This window comes from Monopterus albus, unplaced genomic scaffold (assembly GCF_001952655.1).
Source record: "Monopterus albus unplaced genomic scaffold, M_albus_1.0 scaffold21.1, whole genome shotgun sequence".
Classification (NCBI taxonomy): domain Eukaryota; kingdom Metazoa; phylum Chordata; class Actinopteri; order Synbranchiformes; family Synbranchidae; genus Monopterus; species Monopterus albus.
The window spans coordinates 968,034-979,545 of NW_018127901.1; the positions used below are offsets into that span (position 1 = coordinate 968,034).

General features: G+C 44.2%; 1 long non-coding RNA gene across 1 annotated transcript in view; it reads right to left on the bottom strand.

The window, feature by feature from the left end:
* The window catches only part of LOC109956691 (uncharacterized), a 9,646-nt gene extending 2,468 nt beyond the window's left edge, over positions 1-7,178 (bottom strand). Inside the window, exons 1-2 of the long non-coding RNA XR_002274448.1 lie at positions 7,097-7,178; positions 4,418-4,549 (exon numbers count right to left, since the gene is read on the bottom strand). This is a non-coding gene — a long non-coding RNA (uncharacterized LOC109956691). The remainder of the gene's footprint in view (positions 1-4,417; positions 4,550-7,096) is intronic.
* Between the last annotated feature and the right edge of the window lie 4,334 nt (positions 7,179-11,512).

Below are 11,512 nucleotides of genomic sequence, written 5' to 3' on the forward strand. Positions count from 1 at the left end.
TGCATCACTGTCTGGTATGGCAACACTACTGCTATGGACCGCAAGCACCTGCAGAGAGTGGTAAAGACTGTGGAGAAGATCACCAGGACTCCACTGCCCTCTCTGCAGAGCATTTACTACCACAGGGTGCATAGGAAAGCTGCCTCCATCCTCAAAGATCCCACCCAGCATGGACTGTTCACCTCCCTACCCTCTGGTCAGAGGTTCAGAAGTGTGAAATGTAGGACCACTAGACTGAAAAACTCTTTTTCCCTCTGCCATCAGACTCCTAAACAGCTGAGGAGTTTATTACCAGGGATCACTTCATGTAATTGCACCTGTATTATTCACATGTTCAGTTGCGAATGCATAACTGCACATACATAACTGCACACCAACTGCTGTTTATTGCACATACAGCTTTGATTTAACATAAATTATCTGTGTTCTCGTTACTGCTGACTATTGTAGCTACTGCACCGAATCAGAATACGTTCTCTGGTTGTGCTCTCATATTTTTTATATACTTATATTTCTTTTCACTCACTGGTTGAAGTGCCTTTAGATCTTTATGCCATTCTACTTTGTATTTCACTTGTATTGTTTGGCTTTCAGTGTGGACGACAAAGTAAGAATTTCATTGTGCAGGGAAACGTGTTTCCATACTGTGCATATGACAACAAACACTTTGACTTTGAGGACAGCCACTGTACCACACTGGTTTACATTTATACATCTCTCAAACTGAAGGCCTCTAGGCCCCAGGCTCCCAGGGTCCCCAGTAGTCCACCCTCATTGTCAGTGTCTGTGGGTTTGGGCAGTGGCATGCCTTTGTGAGGCTCCTCCACTAATTACCACTATTAGCTAATTTTGTGGTTCTACAAAGACAAACTTAAGACCAAAGAACACAAACTTTATTTGATAAAGACTCAGCAGTGACCCTCAATCTACAGGGTCAGAGTTGGTTTTAATAATGACTTTTCCTCTAGCGTCAACAAGTTTGTCTCGACTATGGCCAGTCCATGAGTGAATCAGGTGTCTCTAGCAACACGGGACAGAGGATTCATCTCTGAGTGCTTTTAAACTGCAGAAATTACAACTCTAAGTAGAAAAATGACCTTTAAAGTGAGCACCGCTGAATTTCATGGATAAAACCCAAGTTGCAATGACAAAAATATTGTACTCACACTCCCACTTCTTTTTTTTCTGTGCTCACAAAATCATCATTTTATTGTCATTAGAATCACAAAGGTTTCACTTTTTTTCAGGAAGTGCTGTTGTCATGAACTTTGGGTCATGACCCAAAGGGCAAGATCCCGGATACAGGCGGCCGAAATGAGCTTTCTCTGCAGGGCGGCCGGGCGCACCCTCAGAGATAGGGTGAGGAGCTCGGTCACCTGGGAGGAGCTCAGAGTAGAACCGCTGCTCCTCCACATCAAGAGGAGCCAGCTGAGGTGGCTCGGGCATCTGTTTCGGATGCCTCCTGGACGCCTTCCTAGGGAGGTGTTCCGGGCATGTCCCACCGGGAGGAGGCCCCCGCCGGAGGATGGAGGAGCTGGAGGATATGTCTGGAGAGAGGGAAGTGTGGGCATCTTTGCTTAGACTGCTGCCCCCATGACCCAGTCCCGGATAAGTGGAGGAAAATGGATGGATGGATGGAGTAGTGGAGCACATTTGTCTCAGAACATAGAAATAAACAGCAGGACCACATCATTCCGAGTTACAGGAGCGACAAAGTCCAGGCTTCAGACCTGACAATGAACTAAAGTGACAGTGGAAGCGTAGGGAGATAAAGCCGAGCGTGATGGTTAATTCTTGACATTAAAGTGGTTGACAGCTCAGGAAAAGCTGATTTTAGGTTAATTTAGTCAAACTAGAGATGTAAAAATTGAACAGGAAAAATATAAATAACCCAATTTTATAAATTATTTTGATGTTTTAACTATAAAATTTTACAAATGCAGTTCAGGGTTGTTAGACACTTCCTAGATGGATGGGGTACTGCTGGGGGCATTTGGAATCAATATTTCTGAAATCCTAAGTATAGTGTGCTGTTTATAGGTGGTCAGTGTACAGCACGTCACCCTCCATTCCACTAAGAAACCCTTTGTCAAGACATAGCGAGCACAGATGTGTATGTGAAAGCAGGACTGGGGCAGCAGGGGCAGGAGCTCCACACTGCCTGAACTCATTCACTAGTAGTCATTTATTTTTTATAATGAACAACAGTTGGTTTTCTAATGTTGCCAAAGACGTGTCTATGTGTGTAACCATGTAAAACTACCGACCAAGTTAAAAAGCCTTAAACTTTGCTTCCATCAGAAGACAGGCGTGGACTCAGTACCAGTTTGTGGTTTGACACTGTGCAATCAAAAGCATCGGATCCATCTCCAATGGTCATGAGCCGCCCTGCAGCTCATCCACAAGCGCACACAGAACTGAGCTGAAATTAATCATAGGTCTGGCGGGCCAGTACAGTACGACCGCTCCATGCATATTTCATTCATCTCCTCCACACCACGACTCGATCAATCCTTCATGAATAAAAAAACAGTTCCATTTAAACTGAGAGCTCATTTGCATCTGTCCAACTTCCCCTCCACTCACTATCTGTAACCTTCCACAGCAGTATCAGTCAAACCAGAAGTCCAACTCAGATACTGTAAACCTCCACTCGCTCTGCAGAATCTATAGAAAACACTGAAAACAAGATGCTATCAATTCACAGTGCAAAGGGTTAAATTTAACAGTAAGCATCCTGCTTGTACTGCACGAACCTTAACAGACATTCCCAAAATCAAATGCTATTCATCATCTGTTGTGCTTTACTAATCCGTTTTCTATACACTGGTGTTGGACAATAAGTGACAGTCACGTAGGGATCTTAAAACAATCCTCATACACAGTGAGGCTTTGTCGAAGTTCAGCAAGGACTTGACCCGTTTCCATTCCATCCTCCCTCTGACTGCTGCTTGTTAAGGGGCGGTTTGAACAAAGTCACTGTCCACCAGAAGTCTTAATAAGAAAACACCAACAAAGCCATATTAAAACCTGCTGAGGGATATGAGGCAAAGATGCTGCATGAGGTAAATTTGAATCAAAACTTCTCAGTTATATTTGATTCACTGTGAATTCCATCCAAAATAAACCTCCCAAAATCACTTGGAGATCAGAGAAAAACAGGGAATCTGCCTGACAGTCCTCATGTTTTTAGGTTTTCTTCAGTTTCATACTAATCCAGTGAAAGCTGATGCTGCATCCATGGTACCCTGCATAGAGGAGCAGCTTATGGCTACATCAGCTACTGTTAATGGGGATTTGTCAAAATGTAAACAGAGAATAGCAGTACTGACCTGCAGCTGATAAAAACACATTTGATGAGCTCTTCTGGCGGCCAGAGTTTTGTTTTGGGAATCATATTTGGTTCCCAAATAGGTCAACATGCTACTGTTAGCATGTGTCAATCTGTTAACAAAACACCGACTCCCTCTATTTTCACATAGAAGTAGAATTTCACAGTGAGCTGGTAAAGTGCAGCAGAAGGACATGGGCTTTTCACACAGAAAACCCTCTGAGATTCACAGTGAAACACGTGAAGAGGAGGTCTGTTAGGAGGAGCAGCCAGTTCAGAGACCGGCAGGACGTCATCATCGTTTAATCACTACTGGGTGTAGGTGAAAAATACTAAAAGTTCCTGAGCAAAGCAGACAATGTTAAAGCTGCACCCCCATTCTGACATCCTTCCCTCATTTCCCGTCTCTTTACATTAATATTTCAAATGTTTCCCATCTTTATTCTTCCTACTGAGCCCTCTTCCTCCCCCTTTTCCTCATTCCCATGTTTCATGGTCTGATCTTGCCTTCTTTTCCACATCATCCCACTTTTCATACCTGTCACCATCTTCCTCACTCCAGCTTTATTCTTTCCTTTCACCTTTTTTAAACTCCTCATTCCTTCTCATTTATTGTCCCTCTGTCACTCTTTCTTTGTTGCCTCCCTCCTTCCCCTCCTTGTGAATTTGTATTGCCATCATGAATCTCTGACATGCCACAGTACCTTTAGTTCATGCTGCTGCTGCCTGAATCACTTTGGTGAATTTGGTTTTGATGACTTTAATACAGGCTGTGACCTGCATCCTGTTTGAAACCTGCAGGTAGACAAGCAGGTTTCCCCTCATAAATTATCCGTCCTGCTGCGGGGAAATAATAAACATCAGCCCGACGGCGGTGGAGGATTACTAATGGGCTGCAGCTAAAGATTTGCGGCTTGGGTGATCTGTCAAAAATAATAATAAATAAAAAATAATAATAACAGTGCCTGAGTCAGATGGAGAAACACAGCCGTGTGTGTTAGTGGTGTGACTGACACCCAGTAAATAACCCATTTCAATTTTTGAAGCAGTCATGATGATAAACTCCACGACGGGCTTCTCGCTCACCTGTGTTGATGCATTATGTCCTTCTCAGATGACAAAGTGGCTGTTTAATCACAAATCTGTCGCCATCCTGCAGCAGCGAGGCTCCTGGCGGCAGCAGGCGGCCCAGAGCCAGCTTCCTTTCCAGGCTCCACACTGCAACACAAACACATCTTATAAAGCCTCTGCCGTTGTGATGCAGCAGCTAAACCACATAGAATGGAAGAGTCTGGTCTATAGAGGAAAGCTCTGCATTGTGCTTATCTTTCCCCTAATCGCCATTGAAAATTTAGGCCGTGTTCCTGCTGTATTCAGACATGACAGATGTTAAACCTACAGCAGCTTCAGATGATTTTCATTAATTCGATTTAACTGTCTTATGCTATTCTTAAAGTACAGCGATGTGGCTAGCTCAGCATTAAGATGGGGAAAATGATCCGTCAGAGCCAAGCTAGCCGTTTCCAGTCTTTATGCTAAGCCAACGGTAGGCTAGCCACATCCTGACTCCATCTTTGCACTGAACACCTCACTCAGAGGGAAAGCACATCAGCATATTTCCCAAAATGTTAAACTGTTCCTTTGATGTAATCACTGTAACATTTTGCTCAAGGGCCAAGAGTAGAGAAGGTTTTCCCAACTGAAGAACCTCCCAGTCTGTTGGGCGAGTTTGATCCCCTCTGTGAGAACAGCTCAACTATCAAAGCCCGGTCCACAAAGCTGCAGCAGCTGCTCTGACAGATTCGAGAGGTTTTCACTGACTTTTCTGTTCAACAACATTCAGTCTGTTCAGCATCTGCACCATGCTTATTAATGGAGCCTTCAGATGGGCCAGCGCTAATGAGCTGAACATGGTGTTTACCTCAAGAGACCAGCTGAACAAACATGCTATTTACAGCATCAAAACCCATCGCTTGGAGTTCACAAGTCGACATGGACCTGATCTCATAGGAAACTCCATAGGGATGAAGTAGGTAGGGCAGGTAGTCAGGGCTGCTGCTTCATGTCCAGATGTTTTCATGTTTTTGAGCATGGTAACTTGCTGCCTTCAAGTGAGAGAGGTAAACTCTCTACAATGCTCTGGACACAAGGGTGATTATGGCGCAGTCCATTTACCACTACAGGATAAAAGTATATAATGTACACAGTCTTTGCTGTTTTGTCAGACAGTGTATCGTGGTGACACACTAGTGTGCAGCCTCCAGTCTTCTTGTTCCACTAGATGCTTGAACCAGCTGCAGGGATTTTCACTTGTTCAGGCACAAGAACATCAGTGGAGTTTGACCTAATTGTCCTTAGGTGAACAGACCTGGCTCACAGGCGGCTCATCCTGAAAATGTGCTGCACAGGGTTACGGTCAGGGCTCTGTGCAGGCCTCCACACTGGGAAAGCCATTTCTTCATGGAACTGGCTTTGTGTACAGCTGCAGACAATTACTTCTGCACCAGGGTCAAATGACTGTGTACTTGGTCTTGTCAATGAAGCTGAGCCAATATTTTTTGTGTGGAAGTTTCATTTTTTTCATTTCCATGAAAAACTAAACATCACTAAAGAAGTTCAACATTTAATCATTTTGTGATTGCAGTTTTAAATGACTGCAGATAGAAAAGTTTCAATAAACTGGAGTGATGCTCTAGGTTGTTTTATAAGAGTGTCTGTATGAAAAGTGTGGACTTTGTGAACACGGCTGGCTGACTTTCACTTGTTTAGAAACTGTGACTGGGGAGTAAAGCTGAAGTGATGAGGAGGAGGAGAGAAACGGAAAACAGAGGTTTGTGCTGTGATTAGATGAAGCGTAGAGAGAACAAAGGTAACAGCAGCTCGACTCCTCTCCCAGTGCTGTCTGAGGATGGTTTGATGTCTAGGGGAGCGGCATCCTCCGGTGGCCCCTGGCCCATCTGATGCCACTCTAATTGGACTTCTTTAATTAGCCTGCTGAGGTATCTCCCTCCCTCTCATCTTGGAAAACACAGAAGAGGATCTGGTGGGTCAAGGGTTTCCTGTGGCTCAGCGCAGGGACCTCCTGATTGGGCCCTCAGCCTTCCTTTCCGACCTCGCAGAGCTGAGAGCCAGTTTGCCATTTAGTTTCACCTGAAAAGGCGTGGAGGGACTTTGGGAGGAGTAAGTGCTGTTTCTAGGTAACACAGCAGCTGTGAGCTGTGATGCTGTCAGACGTTCAGACAGCTTGGTGCTTGTTTTCTTGAACGCTGCTCGCCTTCCTCCAAGGGGGTTTCTGCCGGCAGAATAAAACGAGAACTCTCTAATTTAAGACTTATTTGATTTAGCTGCAAATTAAATGTGCTTATTCCACTGTCGTTCTTAAGATTGCTCTGCATTAGCACCCGTGTTTAGTTTGACTTCTTCGTGAAAAGCAATCATTTCTCCCTAACTGGATCTCTGTAACCACATTTGCTCTGATTAGTGTCATAAAATGCCGGCTCATTGCGGCAGATTGCCCTTTCCATGAAACCTGAGCTGCTGATAGAAATGCAGAAGAGGAAATAAGAGAAAAACTCTGAGCTTGGAGTCAAACTGGTGGGTGTTTCACAGCTGTGGTTCAGTTTCTGCTGCAGAGCTTCAGAGCAAACCCGGGATGAGATATGAAACTGCTGACCTCTACTTTCTTATTTCTGCAGAGGAACAGAGTCTAGTAGAGTTTGTCTTCACACTGAGCAGAAAAGTGCTGAACAAGACAAACAAACTTACTTTAATGTGAATCAGGGCATCTTCGGCTTTAGCTGGAACCTGTATCATGAAACCATCTCTTTGTGTGCTGGATCGTTTTCTGCATGCAAAAGCCCACACAGGTGGGACATTGGGCTTTAAATGTGGTGACGAGGCTCACCTGTGGAGGTAACCCGGCTGTGATGGGCGGGGCTGTAGTCTGTGGTGACTGTGGGACCAGATATGTAAACTCCACTGTAAACCTTGCATTCATAGGTTTGCTTAGGTAAAAGTACGCATGTACTGGCAACAAAATGTACCTAAAGTACCACAAGTAAAAGTACTTAGTGTGCAGCAGATGGCCCCTGTGTGAGCAGTACAGTAAACCTGGTCAAAACATTTATCAAGCATCTCTACACTGTACAGAATGTTTAAGTGTGACACTGTAGCTGTATGTATCAAATATATTTATAGGATAGAGAGAATCTCACCGAGGTGAAATCCATGCAAAGAAGCCTGGCTGATGGAGGACAGCAGGGTGAAGCAGAGATCAGCTGCCTCCATAAGCATCTCCTCTCACTGAGGCATGCTGGGGGAAGATGGGGGTGGGGGTCCTGTGATGGTGAAGCAGACCTGGCACTCCTTAATGTAGCTGTCACACGTCCTGGTTCTGCGGTGCGATTTCCCCTGCTTCGTCACCGCCGAGATTATACAGCTTTTAGATGAACAGTAACCACGGGGAACACCTGTCGCCGCGGCAACAGGAACCATGATTGCTGTGCCATTAATCTTGCCGGGGAGATCTCAGCCGATTTGTCCTCACCAACAAATGAAGCTGTAAAACTTCTCCTCATGCACGTATCTCTCCAGATGAATCGGACTGAGAGGAGCCGGACGCTGCCGACACCTGTTCAGCCAATCAGCAGCCAGACCAGGGCCTGCCCTGGGCATTTCACTGCTCAGCCCTGAGGCTTCCGATACTTTCATTAGAATATTTTATGACAATGATAATTTTTCAATCCTTCACCATTTCAAATTGAACTATTCAGCTTCTGTTCTGTCATCAGCACCATCTTTCAGGTAGAACCTTTAAATGCACACTAATGTCTGTTATATATGATCCTGGTTTACACCTGGAACAACTTCACCTGTTTCATATCTCTGTATGGGTTTCACATGTATGTTGGCTCTCCATCACAGTGCATCACATTTCATACAACTTTCAGTGCACAGTGCACGTCCAGTGTGAACATCTTTAGTAGCACTGGATTTCAGGTTCGACATTGTCTTGGCTGAAGATGCACTGTAAAAAACTCCACCTCACTCGTTAAAATTAATTTTCCTCTGCAGAGACTTGTTTCAGTCAAGCTTGTTTCAAAAAGCAACATTTTTCCAAACCCCAGTGCAGACATTTTTTTTTTTGTTGCACCAGATATCATTTACACTTGCTTGAAGAAAACAAGATGTGTAAACATATTACATTAAAATAACTTGATAAGATGGAGCCTTAGAATTTGTATTTTTTACAGTGTACAGCCAGTTGCCAGCTCTCCTCTCACTGTTCCAGGGTTTGCAAACAGTCTCTTCTTTCTCAGGCTCTGTGCTCGGCCTTGAGGGACCCTGAGAAACCCAATGGAACATCTCGAGCCCTGCTGCCTTGTTTTGTTTCCATCCTCTTCTGTGTCCTTTTATGGCGGCCATTAGGCAGCTGGCCAGCAGCGGCGCCTATGGTTGTGGTTGTGGTGGAGCATCAGTATCAGCAGCTGGAGACGAAAAATGATACTGACTCCAGTGGGGACTCCTAAGAGAGGGAGGTTTTAATGGATTGGAGAAGGGGGAGATGGGTGGGTTAGTGGCCCTAACTGGTCTCCCAGGCCCCTGTAGCCCTCGCTTCCCCCGGCTCTCCATCCAGCTTCCTCCACTGGGTTTGCTGTTTGTTGCCCATAGATTCAGTGGAGATGGGGTTGTCGGGATGTTTGTCATGTCCTACATCAACAGTTTTTTTTTCTCATAAAAGGACCTGAAACTGCTTTGTTTATTCTTTATCTCTTCAAGAATCGAATCCCCCAGCTGCTCATTACACATACACACAAGTTTTCTAAATGTAAATCCTTACTGCAGAAAAATAAAATAAAATTAGACACAAGGGAAAATCTCCTTCCAACACTGAAGTTTCCACACATGAATAAAAGCCTCCATTATAAACTCATTTTGTCCTCTCTGTGTACAAATTACACTTGAATTTACGGAGTCTGTTCCTAACATACCTCCTCGGAGCCGCATCGTGCTGCTGCCGTGGAGCCCTGGTCCATTTATTCCTGATATATGTAGTTCTACTTCAAACAGATTTTAAAACTATAAACCTGCAGAAGTAAAGTTGGATTGTCAGAAGAATTCACCATGTTTGTAAAAGCACATAAAAAGAAAATGTAGTTCCCAACCTTCTGGGTGGTGGCCCCTTAAACAAAAACATGAGCTGTGAACAGTTCAGCTAAAAAGCTAGTTTTCCTTCTCATTTTGCTTCATTTGAGAGATTTTGTCAGGACTGGAGAAGTGTAAATATGTATGTCACAACAACAGCAAAAGCAAAATAAAAAGGAAGGAAAAATGATCCCTTTAAACCTCACGCGACCCCTCAGACTTGTCCTGGGACTCACTGGGAGGTTCCAGGTGCCAAGTTTTGTCTAAAACTTCACAGTAAGCTGATATTTGAAACACTGGAACTTTAATGTCCAAGCCAGGAAACACAGAGCCTGTAAAAAATATGATAGAATGAATTAGTGACAATAAACAAAGTGTAAGAACAGAAAGAAAGACTAGTCGTCGTGCTGTGAGGCGTCTGTGGAGTTTTTCCACAGGAACAAATGAGAACATCTGAACCATCAAAGAGACCCGGAAGGTACAAGTCTGAACTTTCCCTGATTGATGAGGTAGAAACAAATAGGTGGACATGTGATGTGAAGAGCTCTGCGGTGTTTGGAGTGTGGAGCAGTGTGATGAGCAGCAGGGTGGAGGTGGAGAACAGAGGACGAGGCCTCAGGGACGTACAGCTGCTCCTGCTGCTGGAAATCAAGGTTTTCATGTTTCTTTAACTTTTCCTGAAGCTGAGAACAATGAAGGAGAGGTCTGTGCAGATGCTCCCCCAGATTTTCTGCTGACTCTGGATTATGGAGTCTAAATCAAATGGCCTGAGAGTTCCTCACCTGTAAGTCGTACAATCAGGGGTTGAGCATTAACTTCCTGTTGGGCCTTGTTTAACCCCAACTATGCACAGAAATGTCTTTACATCACCTGGGCACTGGTTAGATGACAGAAAAATAATTGGTACATTTGATACTTAATTAATCGCTTGAGCTTTTATAAGACAAAAGTGGCATAGTAAACTGTACTCCTTTAGAACTGGTCATTTGAACACGAGTTTGTTTTGTTTGGTTTGGTTGCTATTAATGGAGTTAACTGAAGACAGGTAACGACGCTCACCGATACTATAGTGACTCAGTCATTAGGGGACATTATTGTCCATCAAAGGACTGAAACACCACCGAGGGGGATAAATATCTCCAGCTCAGTTGGGCAGAACTGATGAAGCCTCTTGGATGAGAGGTGAAACGTCTTCGACCTAGAAATCTAAGTCCAGTTGATTTTTTTAAAAAGTTTTTTCATCTTACTATGACCTGGATGACTGAGAATCTGCACATTAATAGAGTTAAGTGTTGGTTGCAGCCCCACACTTCTTCTGTGCTGGAATAATACACCAACCCCAGGGTTTCTATGTGACTTCTGATAAACACAGTTGTATTTAGGAACATATACACATGAGCACAATAAAAACTAAGACAATAAAGGCCTTAAAACTAGAACAAATAAACAAAGTGGCACACTGTCCCTCTGCAGCACTGGGGCCACAATCCAGTGGATAAACCAGTCCTGTGGAGTGAATCCTCTGGGGCCCGTAAGGCCGTCGGGGGCTTTAGGCCCCAGAGAGTAGTTGTCCTCTTTGCCTGGTTGGTGATCCAGCTTTATTTTAAAGGCTTCTGCTGCTCATTCCAATTAAAACTGAAACAGCTGATTTCAAACTGCGTCCAGAGAAACATCGCCCAGACTCCACCTGCTCTCTTTGTATCGCACACTCGGTGGCTTTCATCTGCTGGACTTTTTTAAGCAGAAATACCCAAAATGCACTGGTACCAACCTTTTAAAAGCGAATACACACCAGGTCGGCGTGTTTTCCTAAGTTTTGGTTTGGGACTTCTGGTCAGGCCAATGTGATGCAGGGCAATGATGAAGGCCTTGTTCCTATGGTTTTCTGATGTTACATGAAACAACCATCAGCAGGTGAAGAAAATAATCATCAAATCTATTGACAGTGAAAATGATTGTTGGTTTCAACCTTACAGTGATGCAATGCCTCAGTTTTCTGTGTGTTTATTTCCTGCCAAGCAGCAAACTGGAAGCACC